Source organism: Callorhinus ursinus, unplaced genomic scaffold (assembly GCF_003265705.2).
Source record: "Callorhinus ursinus isolate GAN/ISIS: 27379988/994484 unplaced genomic scaffold, GSC_fseal_2.0 scaffold4, whole genome shotgun sequence".
Taxonomy (NCBI): Eukaryota; Metazoa; Chordata; class Mammalia; order Carnivora; family Otariidae; genus Callorhinus; species Callorhinus ursinus.
The window spans coordinates 69,035,037-69,060,020 of record NW_027397066.1 but is presented as its reverse complement, the minus strand read 5'-3'; the positions used below and the strand labels follow the sequence as shown (position 1 = coordinate 69,060,020).

Below are 24,984 nucleotides of genomic sequence, written 5' to 3'. Positions count from 1 at the left end.
TAAGTAATTTGCCCACGGTCACATGGTTAATGGGTGGAGAAATGAAACTAGAACCCAGACTTCCAATTCTGGGTGAAATTGTATTCCCCACAAGAAAAAGATACTTTGAAGTCCTAACCCCCACTGCTTCAGAATACGACCTTATTTGGAAATACAGCTATTGCAGATATAATTAGGTAAAATGAGGTCACCCTGGAGTAGGGCAGTCCCTAACCCAGTATGACTGGTGTCCTCATGAGCAGATGGCCATGAATTCAGAGACTCGCAGCAAGAAAGCAGGTGACAATGAAGACAGAGATTGGGAGTGACGTAGCCACAAACCAAACAAGGCCAAAGACCGCCAGCAAACTACCAGAAGCAGGAAGATGCAAAGGAGGACTTCCCTACAGGTTTCAGAGGGAGCATGGCCCTTGACTTCTAGCCTCCAGAGCTATGAGAAAATACAGTCTGTGTTTTGAAACTACCTAGTTTGTGGTACTTTGTTACAGCAGCTTTAAAAAACTAATATAATGTCTAACTCCAATGCCTTCAGTGTGCCATGTTTTATTACCACATCAGCTTGAAGTCTTCCCTGGATGATAAAAGAAACATTCAATTACATGCAAAATAGATATAATTTTTCAATTTTATTAAATTCTAATTACACAAAGATCCACACAAGACAGATACTTTTTTAAATCAGAGGTCTTATTCTCTGCCTCAGCTGTGGTAAACATAATTTTTGTAGTTATTTTTAAATATCTTATAAAATAGCCTTTTAAATTATGGGAATGGCCAACATTTATCCTGAAGCAATTTTCATCTTTAAAAAAGGATTCATTGTGTTTTGTGGGTGGCTGTTCGACTGTTTTATTTAAATTACCACACTCTAAGAACTCATCAGGAAGAAACAGACTAATAGTAGAAAGGACAAAGATAAGTTTACACAATACATGATCCTAGGCAGCCAGCAATTTACTAGACCACAACATGGATTTTGTTGCAAAGGAAAGAACTGAATACATGATAATACAGACTCAGAGGAGAGAAGAAAGATACAGTGAGGATATCCTGTCTTCGAAGTGACAGAGAAAGAAATGGATACACGAGGAAAGGCAGGTTCAGTGATAGAGAAAGAAATGGATACACGAGGAAAAGCAGGTTCAGGTGAGCAGAGGAAGAAAAGGAGCCTGAGAAGCATGTGGAGAACCTCGTAGGAGATGAGGAGAAGAGGTTGGGGGGAAAGAAAGAGAGAGAGAGGAGAAAAGAAATGAGGTGGGAGGGATAGTAAAGGAGAAAAACCATTCTGAGTTGTGTGAAGGTGTGAAATGTTTTGTCTTTTTTGTTGACTGGTATGCGTGGCAGACATTTTCTTCAGGGTCTTAGGGCCAGCTCCCACAGAATGAAATGAGACATTCCATGGCACTTCCTCATAATGATAAGTATCCAGTCAAAAATCCAAAGGAGGAAAATACTCTTATAAAGTGTCATTTTTTTTACATCTTGGCAAAGCCTGTTCTCTGAAACAAAAGAGCAGTGTATATCCCCATCACGTTGTTGAAGAGTCCCTTTTAAGAGCCGCCCCATCATATGCAATACTTGATCACCATCAAAGCCCAAGTTTTCTAGTGCCAAGAGCCAAGTGTGCTGTGGTTTGATCTTTGAGAAATATTTCTGGATAGTAAAGATCAAGGGCCATAAATATGGAGGCACATCTTGTCACCATTCTGTTTGTGCTCTTAGAACATGGTATTTATTAGGAGCAGAGCTTTCCCAGTAAAAGGCATAATTATTATAGTCCATAATACCAAAGTAGCATTTTTTAATGTATCATATTTAATTTACAAATATATATCATTTTAAATGTATTTATTATGTATCATAAATATAAATATACATATAATTAAAAATTACATGAAAAGCCTCAGGGTTCAAAGTAAAATTATCCTTTAGTAAATTCAAACCAGGAAAAGCATCCTGAAAAAGCAAAGGAAAGTCGGGAGAATTAAAGTTGCACATCTTAAAGCAGGTTTTTATTATGCTTTAAGAAAAACATGCTGCCACGTTAGAGCAGATGAGCATTTCCAAATACCTGGATAAAGAAAGAGTGTCTCAAAGAGAAAGTGTTCTTCAGGTACTGGTTCAACTTTCAGCACTAGAAAATGTTTCTATATTTAATATATTGATAAATGTCTCCTCTTACTGCAACACATTGCGTATGTTTTTAAATGTGTGCCCATGTCTTTTTATAATCTAAACAACCCTTTTTTCCTTTGCTTCATTTTTTTAATTCAATTAAGCAATATCCAAATAAAACATACAGATGAAAGCTAATACTAGGAAGTAGAATCTGATAAATAAGATCAATCATTTAGCTAGGATTCTCTAACACTTCAGACAATGTGGTGATCACTCATTGCAGGGACAGACTGGAGGAAGGTTTCATGGAAGACAGGAATGGACCCAGGGCTGACCAGACTCACACAAGGAGAGGGGAGGGAATTCCAGGCAGGGAAAGGCCCAGAGAAAGGAGGACTGACTACTGGAACATGGGGAGAGGACAGTGGAAAGACTAGCCTGTGGGGAAGAACACATAGAGAAATGAGGCTGACTAGGTTAATTATGACTGGAAAGTCCCAGTGAGAAGTGGCCAGTGTAGACTCTGTGGGGAGAAGAAAGATAAGAAAGCAGTAGTTTACAGAACAGGCACCAATATGAAAGATTAATTTAATTGCAGCAAAAGCTAAAGGCAGATAAATTACTTTGTTGTACAAAACTGCAATAACCCAGACATCGGATGGCCAGGGCCTGAGGAAGGGTGACTGGAGCAAGAATGGAAGGAAGGAGTATTACAAAAGATGAATCCTCAGAGCTTGAAGACAGGATGTTGGAGTTTTATCTGTAGGATCTGCATTGTGCTTCTCTTTCGGCTGGTGGGGACAAAAACATTTCTCAGCCTTTTAGCCTTAGGTGAAATGCTTATGAGTCAGGAAGAGAAACACTGCCTCCCCCCCCCCACCCCGCCCCAACCAGCTTTACTGAGGTAAAATTGGCAAATACAATTGTAAGATATAGAAAGTGTATAAAGTATATATCATAGAGAAATAATCTTTGAAAGCTATAATTTCAGAATAGAAGATCACTCCTGCAACCTTCAAAATAAACCACTCAATTCTGCAAATATCTCTCTTAAGGTGTTATCTTTTTTTTGAAGTTAGCATTTTTAAGACATTATTTTCTTTAATAGTAACCTTGCTCTTGTTGCTGCCCCAAATTATTTTCTTTGAGTATATTTGAATCAGGATTTCAGGAAAGATATTTTATGTTTTCCCCATTGCTTTGCATAAGAGGAACCACATGAGCAATGCAAAGGTCTGTATTAATTGAGATATGCTTTCTGTACAGTGTAAAACTCAATCCTAAGGCCACACATCTGGAAACTTCAAAAATCTGAATCAATTCGGGGCACCTGGGTGGCTCAGTCATTAAGTGTCTGCCTTCGGCTTAGGTCAGGATCCCAGGGTCCTAGGATCGAGCCCACATCGAGCCCCACATCAGGCTCCCTGCTCATAAGCAAAGATGCCAAGCTTCTCCTCAAAGTTTAACCAGAGTCTAGACACTTTTCTAATGAGAGGGCTACCTGCACTTTCAGGCAGGTGGAAAATAGAAATATAAAAAGTGGCAAGACTGGGGACCTCCCATTCATTCTTTGATTCATTTATTGAACAACTATTTATTGAATATTTGTTTCTATGCAATGTGACAACTGCAAAGATGAATAAGAACCTGTTCCTAGGTGAATAATAGTGAAGTCTGGGATTTAATAGTACATTACAGTTTATCAAGTCCTTTCTCTTAATGTGTGAAGATCTTCTCCTCGGAAGAAGTTAGGAACCACTTCCATTTTTTTAGATCAGAAAGCAGAATCATAAAAGTCTTCTGCAACCCACATCTCTTAATGCTCATACCCACCACTGTTTCTTGGGTTATTCTCTCTCTTCCAATGAGAATGCTCTCATTTATTATTCAGATATTGATGATATTCATAAATATAACCAAATACCTACCATGTGCCAGCCACCAGAGGCTTTGGGATAAAGAAGGTGAAATAAACAGAATCAGTGTCCTCAAGGAGTTCATATCCCAGTGAGCTAAAAGGCAACTAAGCAGATAGAGGGAAGTGATCAATGGCCCAAAAGAAAGCTCAGTGTGTCAATGTGCAAATCTCTGGGAGCTTTGCAAATTCAACCATCCAAGTTCAAGACCCATCTTCACTGTATAGATTGCACTTTACAAAACCTCAGTTCACATTTGTTTGGTTTTCCCCTAAACTTCCAAACAATTAGAATCTACAATTTAGTACCTTATTACATATGTCCTTTTATATCTCCAATTTTTATTTATTTTTTTAAAGATTTATTTATTTATTTTAGAGAGAGAGAGTGCAAATGGGTATGGGACAAAGGGAGACAGAGACATAGAATTTTAAGCAGACTCCCCACTGAGTGCGGAGCCTGATGTGGGGCTCGATCTCAGGACCCTGAGATCATGACCTGAGCCGAAATCAAGAGTCAGGTGCTTAACTGACTGAGACACCCAGGTACCTCTGCATCTCCAATTTTTAAAACGTGTTTCTTACCTAATACCAGATTTCTAAATTCCACATGGGCAAGGATGAAGTCCTATGGGCTCCTATATTCCTCTCTAAGGCCATGAGCATTCCATTTCTTAATTGATGATTCATAAATACTTATTGCTTGATTTATATGCATCATGTGATATAATTGAAACAGTGTATTTTTCTTAGCTAATCTTGACTAAGATAAGTTTCTTTAAAAGTTGTGGGAAGGAAATCTGGAATAAGAAAAAGATTTTGGTAAACACTTATTCCATCCTCACTCTAAATATTCCTAATTGTTTTAATGAGTTGATACCTATTAGAGGTTGGCATTAACTCCCATTTTGAAATTAATCTGTATTTTTTTTAGATTTATATATTTATTTTACACAGAGAGAAAGCATGTTTCAGGGAAGGGGCAGAGAGAGAATCCTCAAGCAGACTCCATGTGGGGAGCCCACATTCCATGTGGGATCATGACCTGAGCGGAAAGAGCCGCTTAACTGACTGAGCCACCCAGGTGCCCTGGTTATTAATCTGTATTCTTAGTCATAGGGTAGTCAAACTATTTCCTAAGGACATAAAATTTATTGTCATCACCTAATATATGTTTATTCTCTATTGGAGCCATGGCATTAAAATGAATACCATGGAACACTAGACTTCTCAGTACCCAATACTATGGAAATATGGGGCTGTCATAAACATCTGAATCAGTGCTGTCCCACAGAAATATAATGAAAGCCATGTATAAAATTTTCTATCTACACAGAAAAAGTAAAAAGAAACAGGTGACATTAATTTTAATAATGTATTTAAACCCAATGTATCCAAAAATGTATCATTTCAGCATGTAAACAACATTAAAAATATTAGTGAGATGTTTTACATTCTTTTTAATAAGTCTTTAAAATCTGCACGGTTAAATTTGTATCAGAAATGCTTGATTGGTATTGGAAATTAAGTTTAAAACTTACAGCTCAAAAAAGCAGATATCCAGAAAACTTGTTATTCTAAAAAATAGTTAAATTATTTTTAACAATTACAAAAAGATGTTTTGAAACTTAGCTATATGTTAGTTAAGTTAAATAAAATCAGAAACAAATTAAAAACTCAGTTCCTCAGTTGTACCAACACCATGGCAAATGCTTAGTAGCTGTGGCCACCAGACTAAATAGCACAGACCTAGATCAATCTCTATCCACATTTCTTCTTCAACAATAATACATAAGCCATAGGTTTCATTGTCTTACTTTGGTTTGTACTCTGTGGTTTAATGGGACTCTCCTTTAAGAGGTGATCATGGGAGATGGTCATAGCAGTTACTGTGAGGGAAGGGCCAATCCCGGGCCCAATCAAGGGTGCAAGCTCAGTGGGAGCTCTCTTCAACTGGACCCCTTAAGAATGCACCTTAACTTTTCATGGTTTCACACATTTGACCTTGAGTCATCACCATAGGCCGGAGGAAAAGAAGAAATGGAAGAGTGATAAAGGCTTTCTAGACTTCCAGGTGTTTCTCTCCCATGTAAAAGCCATGTGACCTCTTAGAGATCCCTCTCATTTTCTTAGAATGCAGATAAGTGCCTATGAGTTATACATGGTTGCATTTTTTTTCATAAAAGGACCACAGTCAGGGGTAAACATTTTAGTAAATATTTTAAAACTTTCGTGTATACAGACTCACGTGAGAAATTTGTTAGAATGTAGATTCCAGGGCCCTATTTCCAAAGATTCTAATTTTTCTCTGGGCTGTAGAGGAGAAAGACTCTCCTCCCTCTCTTCATTCTCTTCTGGCCAGGACAGTGCATCAGGTTCATGGATTTCCCCTCTTGGGGAAGTGAACTCTCGCTCCCTTAACAGTTCAGCACAAGGCTCAGCCCAGAAACATGACACAGAGTCACTCTGCTCTAAAGTGTTCTTCCTTTTCCCATTAGTAAAACTGAAAAACTCAGAATACCCAAGTAAGCATGTCATAGAGAAAATAACAACACAACCCATTTGACTGCTTTCTGTCGCGTGTGGGGTTAAACTGCAAAACTTGAGTGAGACCTGGCCCAGATCACTAGGGTCCACACCACATGGAAATCCAGTCTAGAAAGCCAAGCCAGGTATTCAAGATGGCCAGTATTTTACTGCGTTAGCTCCCTTAGCTCCCCTGTAGTAGGTGTCTGGATGAGATTCAAAATGTCAGTCAACTTTGACACATTAACACTGATTCTTTGCAAACAAGTATTTCGTTTCCTCACAAAAATCTCCTTGTTCCTGTCACCAAAGGAAAGAAAATAAACTATTAGCCTGCCTCATGGCTTATGCATTTATTTTACTTGGATAAAAGGACGGCACACTTTTCATTAACCAGCTTAAGAGAAAAAGGAACTCAACCATAACTACTTCTTGTTTAGATTAGAAATTAAAAAGACGGAAAAGGGATTGGAATGCCTGGGGAGACCCAAGTGTATGGCAAAGCTACGATGTGTCCAGTATACTGCTCCAACAGTATAACTAAGAAGCTGGGGACACGGTGTCGTGTTTCTTAATTTGGCCTGGTGGAACTGCTTTGGCAAATACACATTTTTAATGTTGACAATGAATAGCAGTAGGCAACAATGCATTTTGCATGTATATAGTTATCTCAAAGTGACTTCTCTCCTCCAGTTAGTCTTTATAAAATCTCTGAGAAGTAAATGTTCTTTTCCAGAATTTAATACCCACAGAAGTTATTTCCCCAAAGTTGCTCTTAATGACTGACAGAGCTGAGGCATGAAACTGTATTTTTAGGCTTTACAAAAGTACATGATTTAATACCCTGATCAGGCTATTCAGAAATGGATGGGGCAGAATGACAGGTGGTTACTAACATCTGTGACTAATAAGCTCAGCTGGGTAGGGTCTTTGCAACCTCCTTCTCTCTAACCTCCTTCCATTCATTAGTCACCAAGTTTAGTCCTTTTAACCCTTTCGTAATTCTTCACTCCTTTCCTTCTTCTTCATCAGCAGAGTCCAAATTCATGGACACCAAACTCCTGGACACTTATCAAATGTCTCCTAATATTCTCATTGCAGCATTGTCTCTTTGCACATGGGTTTACCTCCGCCTGAGATGACTCCCTTCCTTCCTTCCTTCCTTGTCCACTTCTGAACTTTAGAAAATGACTTCATTCCTTCTTTATCCATCCATAAATCTCATACTCATCCCTCTCTATTTTGTAGGTAACTCTTCTCCCAGAAAGGATAAACTTTCACCAAAGACACTGGGTAATATCTATTTCCCTAAAGGCTTTCCACTTGTGACCAAAACATGTGTGCTAATGTCTATAGCTAGGAGTCTGCAAAACTCACAGGAAAATGTGATGAATCATGGAGCACCTAAGGCTATGCTTTTTTATTATTACAACTGAATACACCCCGGAGCTTAAGTATGCTTGCCTTCACATTGTGGCATGGCCATTTTTATTTATATGTTGTTGAACTTGAAACCTGTCCAATATGACATGACATACACTTATGGTCAAAAGGTGATCAACAAATCATGCAGAAGATTATGATCTTTTCAAAAGCCAGAGGGGAGATCGACTTCTTCAAGGAAGGAGTTCTTTACTTTAGGTTATGAAAAGTAAACAAATAAACATTCCCACCATACCAAGGATTCCCATGCACAAATCAACAGCGGTTGTGATGGTCCTATTTCTGCTACTTGATGGCCCTGTCACTGGTGATACTCACAAGCTGTTCTTGTTTTACAACTGCTAAGCCAGAAAGGCACATGCAACCAAAAGCCCTCCTAGATTCCTGCAGACAAAGGATGATGGTACCATATCAATGACTCTCTTGTTTACCCTCAGTAAATAAACACCTGTGGTCTCTTCCTTTTCATGGCTCTCAGAAACTTTCAATATGCACCTTCCATTAGCCAAGAAGTTACAAAAATGCTGGCATTTGTATAAAAGAAAACAGAACTTTGTAACCACTAAGTGTGACTAATGGTGGAAAATGCATTCACTAAAAGAAAGAATTCACTCTGCTATTTAAAATAAAAGATCAAAATCTCACAACAAGAATAACAACAGTAGTCTAACTACTTCATATATTCCCCAGGGTTTGGAAGCTACCCAATCAAAATGAGATGCAAACATATATAAAATAAGCAGTACTATTAAAGGATTAAAATTGTCTTTCTCTATCCAAGAGAAATAATGCTGACACTCATCAGTGACAGCTAAGGAGAGAAACCCGAGCACTGAGTCACTATCATACCTGTATGAGCATCAGAAATGCTTGTAACACCTATTATGTTATGGGGCACTAAATTCAGACACACTATTAAAAATCGACATTCTAATAGAAGTTAATTTGACCTCATATCTAATAATTCTAGATTAATAACAATAACCTTTTTCTGTACTCAACTACTACTTGATTTGGGCTACTTCTCTTTTTTAGCATTTCTTATCAACCCCTCCATCCCTGCCAGCTCCTTTCCCTCTTCATTGAAACCCAGAAACAAAGCAGGGAAAGAGACTGTGATACCCTGCCATTTACAGGTCTCATCTTCCCGAAAAACAAAATGGCTTGTCAGGTGGGAGTGTCTACTTTTGGCTTAGGTCTCTCCTTATCTTGAGGCTTCTCATGAAATTTTATCTTATTATAATACTCAGGAAAAACTTGGGGAAAAAGGCTGTTTTCTATTATTTTGTTTCATTTGTGAAAGACTTAGATCAATATGGAAGATATCAGGAAGTAAAAAGTCATGTTGTATCATTTACTTTTTTTCCCTTAAGTTTCTATTTTCATTCCAGTATAGTTAACATACAGTGTTATATAAGTTTCAGGTGTACAACGTAGTGATTCAACACTTCCATTCAACAGTCGATGCTCATCACAAGTGCCCTCCTTATTCCCCATCACCTATTTTACCCATCCCCCACCCACCTCCCCTCTGGGAACCATCATTTTGTTCTCTATAGTTAAGAATCTGTTTCTTGGTTTGCCTCTCTCTTTTCTTTCCTTTCAAGCAAGACACTGAACTTGCAAGAGGAAAGGGCTGTTGATACGGAGCTGTCACCTGCTCAACACAATTTCAAATGCACACTAGAATTCAGAGAGTGAAGTAGCTGAAACTTCTAAGGGAACTTAAAGTTCATTCTTCTCAAATGGCATTATAGACACCCAGAGGTGTTGAAGGCTGCCATCACAAGACAACGTCCTTGGTCTACTGGTTGACAATGCACTCTGGCCAGTGTCTTCCTTGAACCAAGAAGCAAGTGTAGAGTCATAGCCAAAGTGCAGATGAAAAACACTGCTTCCAAGACCCCAGTAAGTACCTAACCCACTCAGAATCCCTCTCAGGACCCTTGCCCAGCACCACTGCTCTCTTCAGTCTGGTTTCCACGCAGCCATGTGGGTGTGAACAGACTCCAGGAGTCCTGGTGATTTTTAGATAACATCTGAACTGAAATAGAGCCTGGTTGACTTATTAATATTAAACGAGTAAAAAAGTCATGGACCAGTAAGTGGCATTTCATAGCAGAAGAGATGTGTTTCCATTACTTTTTTTGTAGTCATAATTTATGAATCTGATATTTATAGTTAAACATAAAAAAATAGAAGAAATGAGAGAGAACAAAACTGTTATTTTCCTAAAGCCTCGCTTTAAACAGAAGAAATGTACCATACTAACCGTCAATGAACTAAAAAATAAACAATTATAATTTAAAAAGTTTTAATTATGAGAACATTATCAACTTAAAATTAGTCTAAGAAAGCATTGTTTTATGTGATAAAACACAAGATGTTTAATATCATGCCCAATTTAGTCAGAACTTTGAAGAGAATAAAGCAAGATAATAGGATAATTGATCAACCCAGAATACCAAGTCTTGCACCAACTCTTATAAATACCACTCATAAATGAAAAAATAAAAGTCAATCATGCTTGAATATCAGAAAAGTGTTAAACAAATCTATTAACAAAAGGTAAATTGTAGTCTGCAGAAAGAAGCACTTGTGTTGGACTAAAAACATAAAGATTAAAATATCTGAGACTCCAAGTTATATCAGATGGTCTCTATGGGGAAAAATTCATTAATAAGTTACACAATAATGAAGAATTTTATAATATTATGTCATACGAGTTCTGTTTTGAAAAAAAAAATGTTTTCAAATAAGCTGTCAACTCCTAGTTAGTGGCCACCTATTTACCATAAACAGAGTGCTACACTCAGACCACAGAGGTAAACGTATCATTCTAATAGGAGTTGGGGCTGCCAGGTATATAACTTTACAAAAACTGCCAAACAAACACCCTATGGCTGAATTGTTCACTACAGTTCTTAACAGTCAAAAAATAAGAGTGCTTCCCTGCCTCTCATTAAAATCAACCACGGCACTGAATTCAGTCTCTTAGAAAGCCGGCAGATAGACTGATTCCTATGTGAACGCATTCTAAAGAGAATTCTCTGAATTCTCTTTGAATTCAGATGAAATAACAGGAAGTCGCAAGGTAAAGGAACTAACAACTCACAAAAAACCAGCTAATACCTTTGTTTCAAATCAAAGCTCAGATTTAAGATAAAAATTTAACTTGGTCCATTGGAAATAAGTTTCCAGGGGCTTTTGCTGCCTGTCCCCAAGTCTGTAAACACAGTCCTAATGATTCTGGTTACCATTTATGGGTCAACATTGGTATCGGGAATCCATCTCCAATCCCTTAAGCAGTCACGGGATCTGTTCCCTGACAACCTTGACGAATAGCAGCACCAGCTCTAACTCAGCGTACCCCAGACTCCTAGGAAACATCACCAGCAATTCCAGTCCATTCCACCTTAACCTCACACATGTATTTACTTATTCTCTCTCTCTCTTTACACCTCCCTTCCATCCCAGCCCCCTCCGGGCTCATGGTAATACGACCTTTACATATCGTTTACTCTTTCTGAATTACGTTAGCATTTCACATTAATAATACAGCTCATTAATGATACCATACACTAATTGCTTGGCGTTTCCACCAAACAGTCTGATATAATTTTATTTTATTTAGTGGCTCTTTCTAAGACATTAATAAAATCTTTATTCCACCAAACAAACAGAAAACGGCAGCAAAAATACACCACTATTATTATTGCTATGTATTTGGCCAGAGGGTTCTTTGCTAAACAAATAAGAACTACCCCTAGCCACTAAAGTGCTATTCTTGCTTGAGAATAAATATATTAGAAGCAAAGTCCCAGATGTAACATGACTAGGCCACATGCAAAGGGGTGAAGGAAGTCTAAGCATTTAGTATTCTCTCTTTTGAGATGCAGCAGTAACCCCCCACTTTTCTGAGATGGCATCCTACCCTCTTTAGAACTGCCTGCAAAGCTGCGTGAGGCGGCATGCTCTGGCATCCCACGGCTCAGTGGCACAAAGGTCCCACCTGCTCCCAGTGAAAAAAGTCCGTCTCAACCAGCTGGGCCAAGGGCTGCAGAGCCAGCTTGCTCTATTTGTCCTCCCCTGTTTCAGAAAGGAGTCCCTCAGAGCCCCCAAGCCCCAGCCGCAGACTCACGTCAGGGAAGCTAAGGATACTCCCTGGAATGTTCCACACATTAAACAGTAGAGGATGGGACCGCAAACAGAGAGGTTATAAAAGCAAGGCACAGAAAGAAGGCTCCCTGTTTCTGAGCTTTACACAGCAGTTGCCCTGAGCTGAAGCCTCTTCTCCACCCCTTTCCCCCACCCCATTTTCTCACCTTCAGTGATTATTTGACTTGGTAAGGCAGTACTTAAAGAGATTAACCAGTTTTTTGTTAATTCTTGTTTTTGCTTGCTGCATGAAATCCTTTAACTTTTTATTATCATCAGGCCTACTTATTTCATTGTTCTTCAAAAATATGAACAGCATAATATAATAAGAGAAGAATGTACAATGGTAGGGTGGGTTTGAGGACTGAATCGAATGAAACTCTACAGTGTGTCAACGTAATTAATATTATCACAAGGAATTCGTTTTAAAATGTAACTAAAACCAGAAAGTATTATAAGTTACACCTTGATTTTAACGTAGTATATTTTTCAGCTGCCTTTAGGGGTTAATCTAGGCTCAGTAAAAATGCTTTTTTAAAATTGTAGTCACATATTCACTTGTTCTTTTCTCAGCCAAAATTCCACACCTAAACAATCGAACACCAAAAATCATGAGTGACTGTTTTCTCAATTTTGCCATATGGTACTTAACTAGGACCCTTCTTGTTGCAGAGCAGAGGTGGGCTAACTCACTTTGAACTCATTTTCCATATCAAATTGAAGTATAATGGGTTATAGCTATTTGCCAAGTGGGTTTTTGTTCTGATGTCCAAAAAATTCATTCCAAGGGTAATGTAGCATGTAACTTTTGTTAATTGTTGGGGAGGGCTAGCATGCATAATGAACATGAAAGATTACCAAAATGATATTTTTTTTTAATTCTGTAATTTCAACCTTCTCCTGATATCTAAATTTTTAACCAAATTTATAGGCAAAGAAAAGTTACATGTTTCAACTTCACTTCCCTTTCTCCCCTTCTCCTACAGGGATGAAGTCCCAGATTCGCCAAAGAAAGGAAAAGCAGGGGTTCCCTTTCACTCCCAGAAAATAACAAGTTGGCTTTGGTTGGCTAGACACCAGTTTTATCCATACAACACCTTCTATACTCACAATGTCTAACAGCTGAATATAAGCAATAGTTTAAAAGCATACAGATCACATGAACAAACCAGGGACATGACAAGTGCAAGAAGGTAAAAGCGATGAATAATTTTAATGAACTGATCTTGTGATTTAAGTGATTCCAAAGCCAAGTTCACATCAAGTTTGAAAACGTTACCGAAGTTCCTGAGGTTGCCCTGGATGAGTCACTCTTGCTAAATGGAGTCCATCCTTAACCTGACCTGGAATATGGCAAGGCCAACCCAAGTACTGAAGAGGCCAGAGGGTGAATAAGAAGTGCTCATGTCACTCATCATCATGTGTATAGAACTGTTAGGCAGGTGGTATTTCTCATCATAAAGAATCAAATCTATGCATTTATTGCCTTAATTAGAACATTTATTTGGACCAAGAAATGTCTACTTATATCGAATGGAAACTTCTATAAGCCATTTCATTTAAAATATGGCTGTCATGAGGAAACTAGTAACTTCATACTCAAAGGAACTATTCCTAGTATGTTTTCCAGTTATATTTGCACACCATACTAACAAAGCTGAGATTTTTACTGCTTTTCTTACTACATAGTCAATATATAGTGTAGGGAGCTGGAGGCTATTCTCTACCCACGCATCACAAACACCAGTTGTCATCTAAGAATAGATATTGTTTGCATTTGTGTTACTGAAACCACAGAAAGTGTACGACAACTTCATTTCCAGTTTCCCAGATGACTTTATAAAATATGGAGCTAAAACTAAATCCTTTAACTTCATTTGCTACTTCCCAATGGGAATGTTCTTGCACTTCCGGGAGGGAAGCTTCTTTGAAGTGAAGGACTGGCACACCCTTTACAAGACGTGTGGCACTTTTGACCCCTGGGCACTAAATACCAGTTCACCCAATCTTTGTGGTGACCGAGAACACCCTCATGCATTCTCAAATGCCACCTAGTGAGTGGTATCACCCATGCCCCCAACCCCACAGCTGATGAAAACCATCCCACTGGTACATGAAATTTGTCAAGGAAAGGTCAAGCTAAACTTTGTCAAGTAATCTATAAGGCTTCCAGATCCTCACTTCTCCATAAAGTCAAACATCTGTTTTTTGAGCCCTACCAATATATACACATAGCCACATTCTTACTAAAATTGCTCAAAAGGAACACACGACCATTTAGCAACAGAAACTTTTTCAGGGCTGGACCAATCTTAGAATGTATTTATCACAACCCCCTTATTTTACCGAGAAGGAGACTAAAGTCCAGAAAAACAACATGATTTGCCTGAGTTCACAGATGCTAATTACTACCAGAAAAAGGATCCCGCCCACAACCTCCCCCCTTTCTTTCGCTTCCACTCCTCTCCAACCACAGGATGCAAAGCAGGGAAGTATCTTTGGAAATACCTCTCAAGCTACTGTTAAACATGAAATTTCACCTGTGGTGAGCCAGAAAGTAGACTTTCGCTTTTCCTGACACTTTTGTCTTGAAAAATATTTTCACACTTCACTAAACATTTAAAATGTTAATAGATACCCATTGAAAAGCTACTTTTCAAAAATCCAAGGGAAAACAATATTTTTAGAAAAATTTTTAAAAATCCAAAGGAATACTTATTTTTTTAAAAGCTTTTATTTATTTATTTCAGAGAGAGTGAGAGCAAGAGGGAGAAACAGAGACAGCACAAGTGGGGAGGGGCACAGGGCAAGGGAGAAGCAGATTCCCCGCTGAGCAGGGAGCCCAACATGGGGCTCCATCCCAGGACCCTGAGATCATGACCTGAGCTGAAGGCAGACAGACGCTTAACCGCTTGACCTTAACCAATTGAGCAACCCAGGCGCCCCTATTTATTTATTTATTTTTAATGTCAAAGAAAGTCCTCAAGGCTTTTCTAGTGAATTTGGATGCTGTGTCTTCAAAGAGTATATTTTTAAGTCTTACAGTAAACACACCCTCCGACCAAAAACCAAATACAACGATAAATTAAACACCATAATGAACAAAGACCGGTCAATGCAATAGCATCCACTCTCTCTTAACAGTAATGGCATACGATACATAAATATCTTAAACACCTTCACTGTTTCCTTTGAGGGGGAAAATATTCTAGTACAAAAATTTATATCACTTTCATTTTTACCAAAATGATTTTTTTATCATCAGTATTAGTTTTACATTAACTAGACTGTCAATATCTTTTCGTCTGCATGTGCTTTTCAAAATAAGTATCTCAATTAGTAAAATATTGAGTGCAGTTTTTTATGAGTTCTTAATTTAATTCTTAATTTTGCAGCTGTTCAGGCATCTGGACTACTATCATTAAAACATTTCAAATTGAACACAACCTAGATATTCAGGGCTCAGTGCTACTCACAAAGAATTTTAACTTTTAATCTTGTAGTGCTAGAAGAAAACACAGGATCTAACTACTCAATGTCCTTCTACATATAAACTAATTGACGTCTGTGGGACTTAACCCACCTGCACTGTGAGCAGGCAGCATAGAAAAAATTGGGGAAACAGCTACAGAAAACAAGTCACACAACACAGGATGGCATTCTGTGGAAAATTCAAATCCTTAGTCAATATTATACAACATGTACTCTTAACTACTCTTAAATAATTTACATGTAGCCTTACTTAATTTTTTTATGAATTCCAAATACATCACTTTTGAATATATAATTGTCCTTAATCACCTGGAGGGCTTGTTAAAACACACATGAATGGGTGCAGGTGGGACTCAGTAATTTGCATTTCTAACAAGTTCCCCAGTTAAACTGAAGCTACTGGTTCCTGGAACACACTTTGAAAAATGCTACTTTAAATGATTTTTACAGTATGTTTTTTTGACAGTTAATAATCAGAAATATATTTTTTTCATTTTTACCCAGTGTGTGACATGCCCATATACACAAAACAGACATTAAAACATATGAAACAATTCTTACTTTTATTATATATAACGAATCCTGATTTTTTTCCCCCATTCCATTCCATTCCAACCTTTTCTATTCCTCTTCATTTAAAAAGAAACATTGGTCATGAACCACAAATTTGATTTTATGAACGTTGATAGATCAAGATCCACCGTCTGAAAAATACTGTGTAGGATTCACATGTTCATCATTTAATTTAATAATAACAGTTAACATGCATTGATACCAGGTTGCCAGATACCCTTCCAGTCTCTTTACAAGCGTTGCTCACTTCATAAATTAAAAACTCATAATAACGTTATGAAGGTGGTTTTATTAAATGCCCATAATCACGGAGAGAAAAATCTGTGGTTCAAGATTAATGCAAATTGCCCAAGGTCACAAGGTTTGTGCACCTCAGAGCCATGCTGGAACAGAGGCCTAATTCCAGAGCATAATGATAAAGATTGCTCCTTCAGAGTGAGATATTTTACTTTTGAATCCCAGATCTACTACTTAGTTGCGTGATTTTGGTAAGTTACTAAGCCTCTCCAAGTTTCAGTTTTCCCATCTATAAAAGAGAGAGATAATAACAGGGCCTACTCACACAAGAGCTGTGAGGATTAAAGGGGATGATGACCCATGACAAGGGCTTGGCACAACTAAGCACATAATAAAGCTTCAATAATTGTTATCTATTATTAGACAGAGACCAAATTCTCAGTTGCCACACCATACATGGCTCCCTTCCATTGGCTTCTAATCTGGATTTGCTTTTTCTCTTAATTCCTTGCCTTCTGAGGATATCAGGTTATCCTATGACCTTGCTACTGCCCTTCTCCCATTCATCCTTTCTGGCAGCTCCATCTGTTGTGCAGAAGTTCTCAGAACTCCTCACCCAGACAATTCCTTGTGGCTTCCACTGTCTTTAGGGACCAGAAACCAAGGCTCCACCGTGGAACCTGTCACCCTGAACCTAATCCCAAAGACACAGAAAAGTTATTCCATGATGAAATTGTAAGTTGTTACCAAAAGATGAAGTCTTTAATCAGCAAATCACAATTGTGAGGAGGCTGAGGCGTTTTGTATACCCCATAGATGCCTTTATATAAAATCATCAACACTGTATTGACTACTTTATAGTAACAGTTAAACCATAATGGGATTTGAATACCAAACGAAACTCTGAAGGTGGTACTCATGTAGCTAAATTCTAGGTTTATGAAATGAAGTGCAACAAGGTAACATCAGGATCTCTCGACTTCTCTGGCTCATCTTTTCTTGCTAGAAGTTCCTTCATATGAGACATTTTTAAACCAGTGTGGGAAACAATGAAACAATCAAAGATGGCCCCTCAGAAAGGATGGAGAAGTCCCTTTTGTATCTTTACAAAGAGGAGTGAGATGCATTTCAACAATTTCTATAGTGAATGTCCTTCCTTGAGAAAGACTGGCATGGAAATCACTTCCCTTATTGTTCATTTCACTTTTGTGTGACCAGTGAGTACCACCACCAACTCAACTTTTCTCCCCTTCTCAGTTGCTCCCTCCAGCAAAATCACCCTCTCTTGCTACATTTCAGCTTTCCTAAGTTGGGCCTCCAGGCCTCAGACCACGGACTACTTGTACCTTCCCCTTCCTCTACCTCCACCTCTTGCTCACAGAGTTCCTGGGGTATATGTCCCATATATGGGAATTAAGTCATGGGGATAGATCACTGAAACCCCATGGGTCATACCTTTTCTATTTACTTCTCACCAGAAAATTGCCTGGTCAGGCTGATCACTACAGATTGATTCAGTTACCAGTCTGAGGCTGCTGGAGTCTCTTTTCTCACAGGAGAACCTTTATAGTGGTAACTCATCCCAGGGGCCCCAACTCATCAGCACAAGAATACTGTCACCTGAAAGAGCCATAAGAAAGTTCCAAAGCCAGTTTGTGGAGACCATGTTGAGACCAAGGTCTGTACTGTACGTCAAACTCATAAAACACAGACTTTTATGACTTTAAAATTAATAATTGAAAAGAAAAGGACCAAGAGGAAGGTAATATAGTAAAAATAGCAGGCAGACATGGTTTTGGTTCTTGACTCTCTATCGCTTCTATGTTACCTTAGGTGAACTTCTTTATCTCTCCAAACCCAAACATTCCCATGTATTGGGAATAGTAATATCTGAATTAGAGAGAACAGATATTACTGCTGGAATTACTAATCACTTCTAACTACTTCTAGAATTACAAGTCATATATGTGGAGTGTTTGGTATTTAGTAGGTACTTAATTCATTAGAGTGACTATCATTATGAGAGTCTGTGAGACTCAAAGAAAGAAAGAAAAAATTTCAGGACAAAATGAAAGCTATTTCCCCCCCTCAGGAAATTTGAAAAATTACTTCGTTTTCTTTCTTTCTTTTTTTTTTTTTTAAGATTTTATGTATTTATTTGACAGAGAGAGAGAGCGCAAGCAGGGGGAGCAGCAGGCAGAAGGAGAGGGAGAAGCAGAGCCAGGAGCCCAACGCGGGGCTCGATTCCAAGACCCTGGAAAATCACGACCTGAGCCAAAGACAGACGCTTAACTGACTGAGGCACCCAGGCGCCCCAATTACTTTGTTTTTTGAAAACTCAATGTGATGGGCAGAAAACAACCCTAATAGTAGGGATAAACCTCAATTTATTGATAGATTTCATTTGTAACAAAAAGAAAGACTTCTGTTTCTTAGAAATATCCCTAAGGGAACTCTTGTATACATTTGTAATACATGTATTTAAAAAAAAAACACACCTGTTTGGTCTTAAATATCTATTTTCAAAATTATTCAAACATGACTCTTCTAAGTTTTTCAAGAAATGTAACATTTGGGGTGAGTCTATTTTATCATCAGGGAGTATAAAAACAGTACCTAGAATGTTTTTAGAAATCACACATACACAAAAAAAAGGTCTCGAAAAATTATTGGCTCTAAAATACTAAACTGAAGTTACAAAATAGAGACTTATAAATATTTAACTACATGTCTAAAAAGAGTAAAAAATATACAAAATGAAGGTAATTCAATCTATTTCCATAATGGATTTGAGTTAACTTACAGGGTATGGAATAATCGGTACATAAAAAGATGCAAACTGTGTCATAAGCAGACCTTGACCAGGGTACAACTAAGGATCAGATTTAGTTCTGATCTTCTTGGGTGACAAGCCAAACTGAGAAACATGGTGATTTCTTAGTCTCCTTTCTTTAACAGAAGAAACAACACTAATCAGAAGAGGCATGCTTTTTAAAGCAGTAAAAGCAAAAATGAATTTATGGAGATCTTTATGTAAGGAATATTGAAATATATAACAAGAAGTGCAGAGATATTCTCCATGCAGCCTATCTCTTTTACGTTGACTCAGTAAAATCTAGGGTACTACATTAAAGCACAGTGTGATGAAGACAATCTAATGAAAAGGTGTTGTAAAGTGAGTGGGATAGGTAAGCTTCTGGTCATATAATTTGGTAAAAATAGGGAGCATGGAAGATTTAGAAAACTAAGTAGACTCTTACTCCTAAATATCAATGCTTGCTCTTCCACTCTTCTCAGAGATACTACATGAGGAACAATTTGAGCTTAGTGTCTCTGGCTGGTGACTAAAACACAAGCACGATGCATTCTTGATTGGAAAATTATCTAGAGGCATGCAGGTACCAGAGGAAACATTGCTTGGAAAATGAAAGAAAGCCCGTTTGTATTTTGGTTCAAATGGTGAGCACCCCCTTCTACAGGTCAGGCAGCAGAAATAACCGTAGAGTAAGACAAATTTTTTCAGGAAGAAACTTTGGATTTGGTCTAAGTGCTCAAATGAGATGAAAAGAAAACCCATATAATAAAAAATCAGTAACATGAAAAAAGATGCCCCTCTGAATTTCCTCTTCTCCATCCACCTCCACATTCTCCTTTAATTAAATCCAACTTCCTTCAAGCACTAGCACTCAAGATAATTATTAAATAGCCAAAACTAGTATTTCTATTTTGTTTGATTAATTAAAATTATTGCCCATTCACAGGCAGTAGAATCTCTAAATTTAACTCCACTATTACTCCTCACAGCCAAAACCAGCACCTCCCACTGGGATTTGATAGACTACAGATTTTATAGTATCATATAAAAAACAATTATGAAAAATGTGTATCTAGGGGCGCCTGGGTGGCTCAGTTGGTTAAGCAACTGCCTTCGGCTCAGGTCATGATCCTGGAGTCCCGGGATCGAGTCCCACATCGGGCTTCCTGCTCAGCAGGGAGTCTGCTTCTCCCTCTGACCCTCTTCCCTCTCGTGCTTTCTATCTCTCGGTTCTCTCTCTCTCTCAAATAAAATAAATAAAATCTTTAAAAAAAAAAATGTGTATCTATTAGAACTGTTTCTATTATCTTTAAACTCGAGTGTACCTCGTGTTTTTTCAAAAGAAAAAGATGATTCCAAAGTAGTTTTTGGTTTTGCTTTGCTTTTGCTTTATCATTTCAAAAGCACAAATTTCATCTATTATAGGAATTAAATAGACATGGGTGGGCTGGTCTAGAAAGCAAATTACATTTTGTAGCATTGTTACTTTTGAAAAATGAACTCTGAGTCCAAATAGATATTTTTCAAATGGGACCTTTGGGGAAAAAAAAACTATCTGCATAAATTGGAGTCTACCAGTACTTTATTCATTCATAACTTTGCTTGCCCATTTATTAAGGAAACATTAACACATATCTACTATATGTTTCAGACACTGGGCTAGGCACTAGGATGCAGGTGGGTCCTCCACCACCAATGTAACTGTTAAGGAACTCACTATAGTTGATTGGTAGTAATATTTTAATAATAAAAATTATTCAAAATAATTATTCGAAGTATGTTCAAAACACCATGAAAGCAGACAAGATGAAATGATTTATCTTTCCCACAGAGAACTGGGTAAATTCACCCAGAGAAAGTTCCAGTTGAAATGGACCACCAAGAATCAAGTGGGACTTTCCAGGCAAAGGGAATTCCTGGAGAATAGAAATCCAAGAGCAAAAAATCAGAAGTGTGAACAATGAGGAGCCCTTGTGCAGCAAGAAGAAGCTAAAAGGAAGGGCTTTGAAAAGCTTTCAGTCACTATACTAAAGAGTTTAGAGTTACTGTTGTAGGATAATTGGGATCCCGGGATCCATCAAAGGTTTTAGAACAAGGGATTGACACAATTAGATCTGTCCTGTATAAAGATTAGTTGTAGCAATGCCATGGTTGGGAGTAGATGCTGCTTAAAAGCACACATGTACACAGTAACCTCTGAAAACTGAACATTCCTTGTATCTCATCAGAACAATCCCCCCACTTCCAAATGTACCTCTACTTAGCCACTGAAACTATCATAATCTTATAAAGTTTGAGTTCGAGTAGCAAAGTCAAGACGGGTCACCATTTCAAGACTCAGTCTGAGGCTTGAACTCTTCACATGAAGAGCATTAACTTCATGGCAAAGTTGACCATTTACAATTTTATTTTTAAATACCCTTCTCCATCTGGGAGAAATATTAGTCCTTTAGCCATGGATTTAAGAGTAAACAAGCATCTTTGGATTTTAAATTGCGGGGGCTTTTTTTTTCTCAGGAAAATGTGACCACTGTGGAATGGATGCCTCAGGTTCTTCCTCTTATTGTCAACCTCCTCCAACCAGGTGTGACTAACTGAGGGGCTGTGCCTTCCACTGGCCTCCAAGTTGAGGCTCTATCCACCTCTTCCATCTTTTTTTTCCAAAGCTCTCACCTTTACCAAAAATTGACACATGGCAGAAAGAAGGGATCAGCATGAGATAAGCTCAACTCACCAGGAAAGAACCTTTTATTACCAGCCAGAAATACCAAAGGAAAATAACTACGGGTAACTGAGATGATCCTACAGCACTGCTAACACTAAAAACAGAAACAAAATGCATGGTCTGGACTTTGCAGCAGTTCTGCTTGCTCTTAGCCGTATGAAACCAACCCAGACACTAATCGAGCCAGAAAGAAAACACACTTGAATGGGCCAGAAGGTCACAACAATACTACTAAGGCACTGTTGGTAAACACTAACTCGGCTTTGGCCAAGACAGCAAAGCAGTCAGACTCGAACCACTTATTACCACCTGTTGCACATTCCTTACCCTTCCTGCCCTTTCCCTTACCCCCCACCCTCCATCCTAGAGAGTCCAAGATCACACAGTAAATAAATCCCTGACCAGTAAAAATTCTCAGAGCTTTGGCCATTACTATACCAAGAAAAATCCGAAAGGACCTCACTGGAGATTTAAGCCCAGAACACTTTTCTCTTTTACACTTAAACCTATATTCTTGTCTGGAAGGGTACAGTGCTATTTCTTCTTCAGTGGTTTTTTTTTCTCAAGAACTTAGTTTTTTGTCACTTACTATCAGGCTGTATTTTCAAAATGATTCAAATTCACCAGTACACACAGCACAAAAGAACATTACTCAGAAACCATCCACCTCTCAATCCCAAATCCCTGAGATTAAGTAATAAAACAAAATAATACAGTTGAAAGCCAAGGACAGACTGAGTTTCAACAGACTTTCAGATGCAGAAAAAAAATTACAGATTCTCCTTCTCTTTATCACACTCATGTATTCCTTATATGTACCCCAAACTAAATTCCAGATCTGAAAAACTCATAGTTTATCCCTTATGCCCACTTAAAGTTCTTCCCCTAAGAACATACCTCCTCTGAGTGGAAAGAGAATGTTATTTAAAGTTTTGCCAGTATTTCAGTCCTCCAAGATGTCTAACGTGAATTCTCTGACAACTCAGTAATGGATCTAAAGAACGGACTCCTTGACTTCTTACCTAAAGATCAGGCACTCAAGAAAGACAAAAAGGGGAATTGTATTATTGGGCTCCCTTAGAAGTTGAAATGTCCCCAGAGAAGAGGAAGTATTAAGAAATTTAAAAGGGAGAGTGAGATCTTAACAAGTCTGATGTGGCTTGATACTTTTCTGGCTTTTCCTAATATATTAATTCTCTGTGTTTTATGATGCCCAGCTTAATACCAACATCCATTCTTGCCCTTAAGGGTTGGTTTTGAGTTCTAATTAGAATCAGGGGACAGATTGTTTGTATTTAATCTGTCTGTCCATCTTCTTCTCAGTAATTGAGTAAAGCTCTTAACTGTACTGTAAATACTCCAGGTTTCAATTAATTTGTCTTCCTTAGTAGACACAGCAACACACATTGTTTTACTTATGCATAAGCAAACTCCTTACAACTTTTATATTTCAAATATCCAGCATGACTTATGTATTTCCTCTTTTTAGAAAGAGAGGCAATGATGATGTCTTGCTAAGGTTTAAAAAAAAAGTAAAAAAAAACTATAATGAAAACACAAATAGTCTGGAGATTATCTTTTAATTCAAATGAATTAAATAGACCTAGACTACATATAGGGAGTCTGGGCTCCCTATTACTAGTTGGTATTGAAAACCTAATATCTCTAAGAATATTTCTCGAAGAGTATTATCTCCCCTTCGGTTTGGGGACTTACAAAAGAAATACAGTCCACGCCATTTTTTTAAATGACAACATATATTTATACTCAAGAAAGGATGGATAACGTCTTCAAAAAGTTACTTTTAAAAAAATCTAAACAAAATCTTTTGGGTGGCTTAAAATCCACCAAAGATTCCCCATTATTTTACTTTGGCAATAAAAGAGTTCATTATTAAAACCTACCTCTGTGTGCCTGTTATCTAGGAAACTCTCGCAAGACACTAGTGGAAACAAACAGGGAAGGAGGGGCGGGGCGGGGAGCGGTTGGATCGAGAAGGAAGGATGGATAGTAAGGGAGTTGAACTGCACGATTTTTATTAATTCCATCTATGTTTAAGGCCAGAAACACATACTACCAGCTTACATCTTTTCTTCCTTTTAAAAATAAAAGCATTGCTTTCAAACATTCACACACACACACACACACACACACACACACACACACACACCCACCACTGCACCGGGATTCCGACGATCCCTCCTCGCCCCCAGCAGCTCCCCTCCCTGTCGCAGGCAGCTGTGGCTGCAGCCCCCGCGCGCGCCCGGGGCCGCATCTCAGCCTCCCGCGGTGGCCCCGGCGCACACCCCGGCGCAGCGTCACCTACCTACCCTGCTCGGAGGACACGACAGACGCGGGACGGCGGCTGCTCCAAAGGGAAAGGCTCCCAGGACAAGCCGAACGAAAAGGAAAAGGAAAAGAAAAAGGGAGGAGGGACGGCTACTTTACTTCCCACAACGAGGGGAAGTGTTGCGCCCCATGCACTTGGTGGCTCCGCAGCTGTGGTTTCGGAGGAAATGCTCAGCGGCCGAAGGAGCTGCGGCTAGGGTGGAAAGTTGTGGGTGTTTCCCCCCACCACCGCCCGCGCCTCGATCCTCGCCTGTCCCCGCCGCAGTCGTGACAGCTCCCCCGGCCTTGGAGACCCTCCGGAGCCAAGTCGGTTTCCCCCAGAGCTGGGCTGAGTTGCCACATGCACTTGAGAAATCCTAGCAGTTGCGCAAAGAGTCCCAGAAGTTAGAAAGAGTGATTGTGTGTGAATGTGTAAATATACAGTACAAGAGGCTGGAACAACTGAGCGGGGCCAACCCTCAGACGCAGCCCAGGGTTTCAGATTTCATTTGGCAACTGGCAGCTTCAGAAGATTCGAGCCGCACTATAGGGGAGGCCGGAAGGAGCCGTGTCCTGGCCCTACGCCTCACCCCTAGGTTATCTCGGAGCCTGAGTGACATAGCCGGGCGCCGGGCTACCCCACGACCAGGCAGA

General features: G+C 38.8%; 1 protein-coding gene across 2 annotated transcripts in view; it reads right to left on the bottom strand.

Moving 5' to 3' along the window:
- ARHGAP24 (Rho GTPase activating protein 24) overlaps positions 1–24,715 on the bottom strand; it is a 495,495-nt gene extending 470,780 nt beyond the window's left edge. Inside the window, exon 1 of one of the 2 annotated variants that reach the window (XM_025887159.2) lies at positions 24,329–24,715. The gene's annotated coding sequence lies outside the window, so the exon portion shown is untranslated. The remainder of the gene's footprint in view (positions 1–24,328) is intronic. The other variant, XM_025887158.2, reaches the window with a different exon arrangement.
- Between the last annotated feature and the right edge of the window lie 269 nt (positions 24,716–24,984).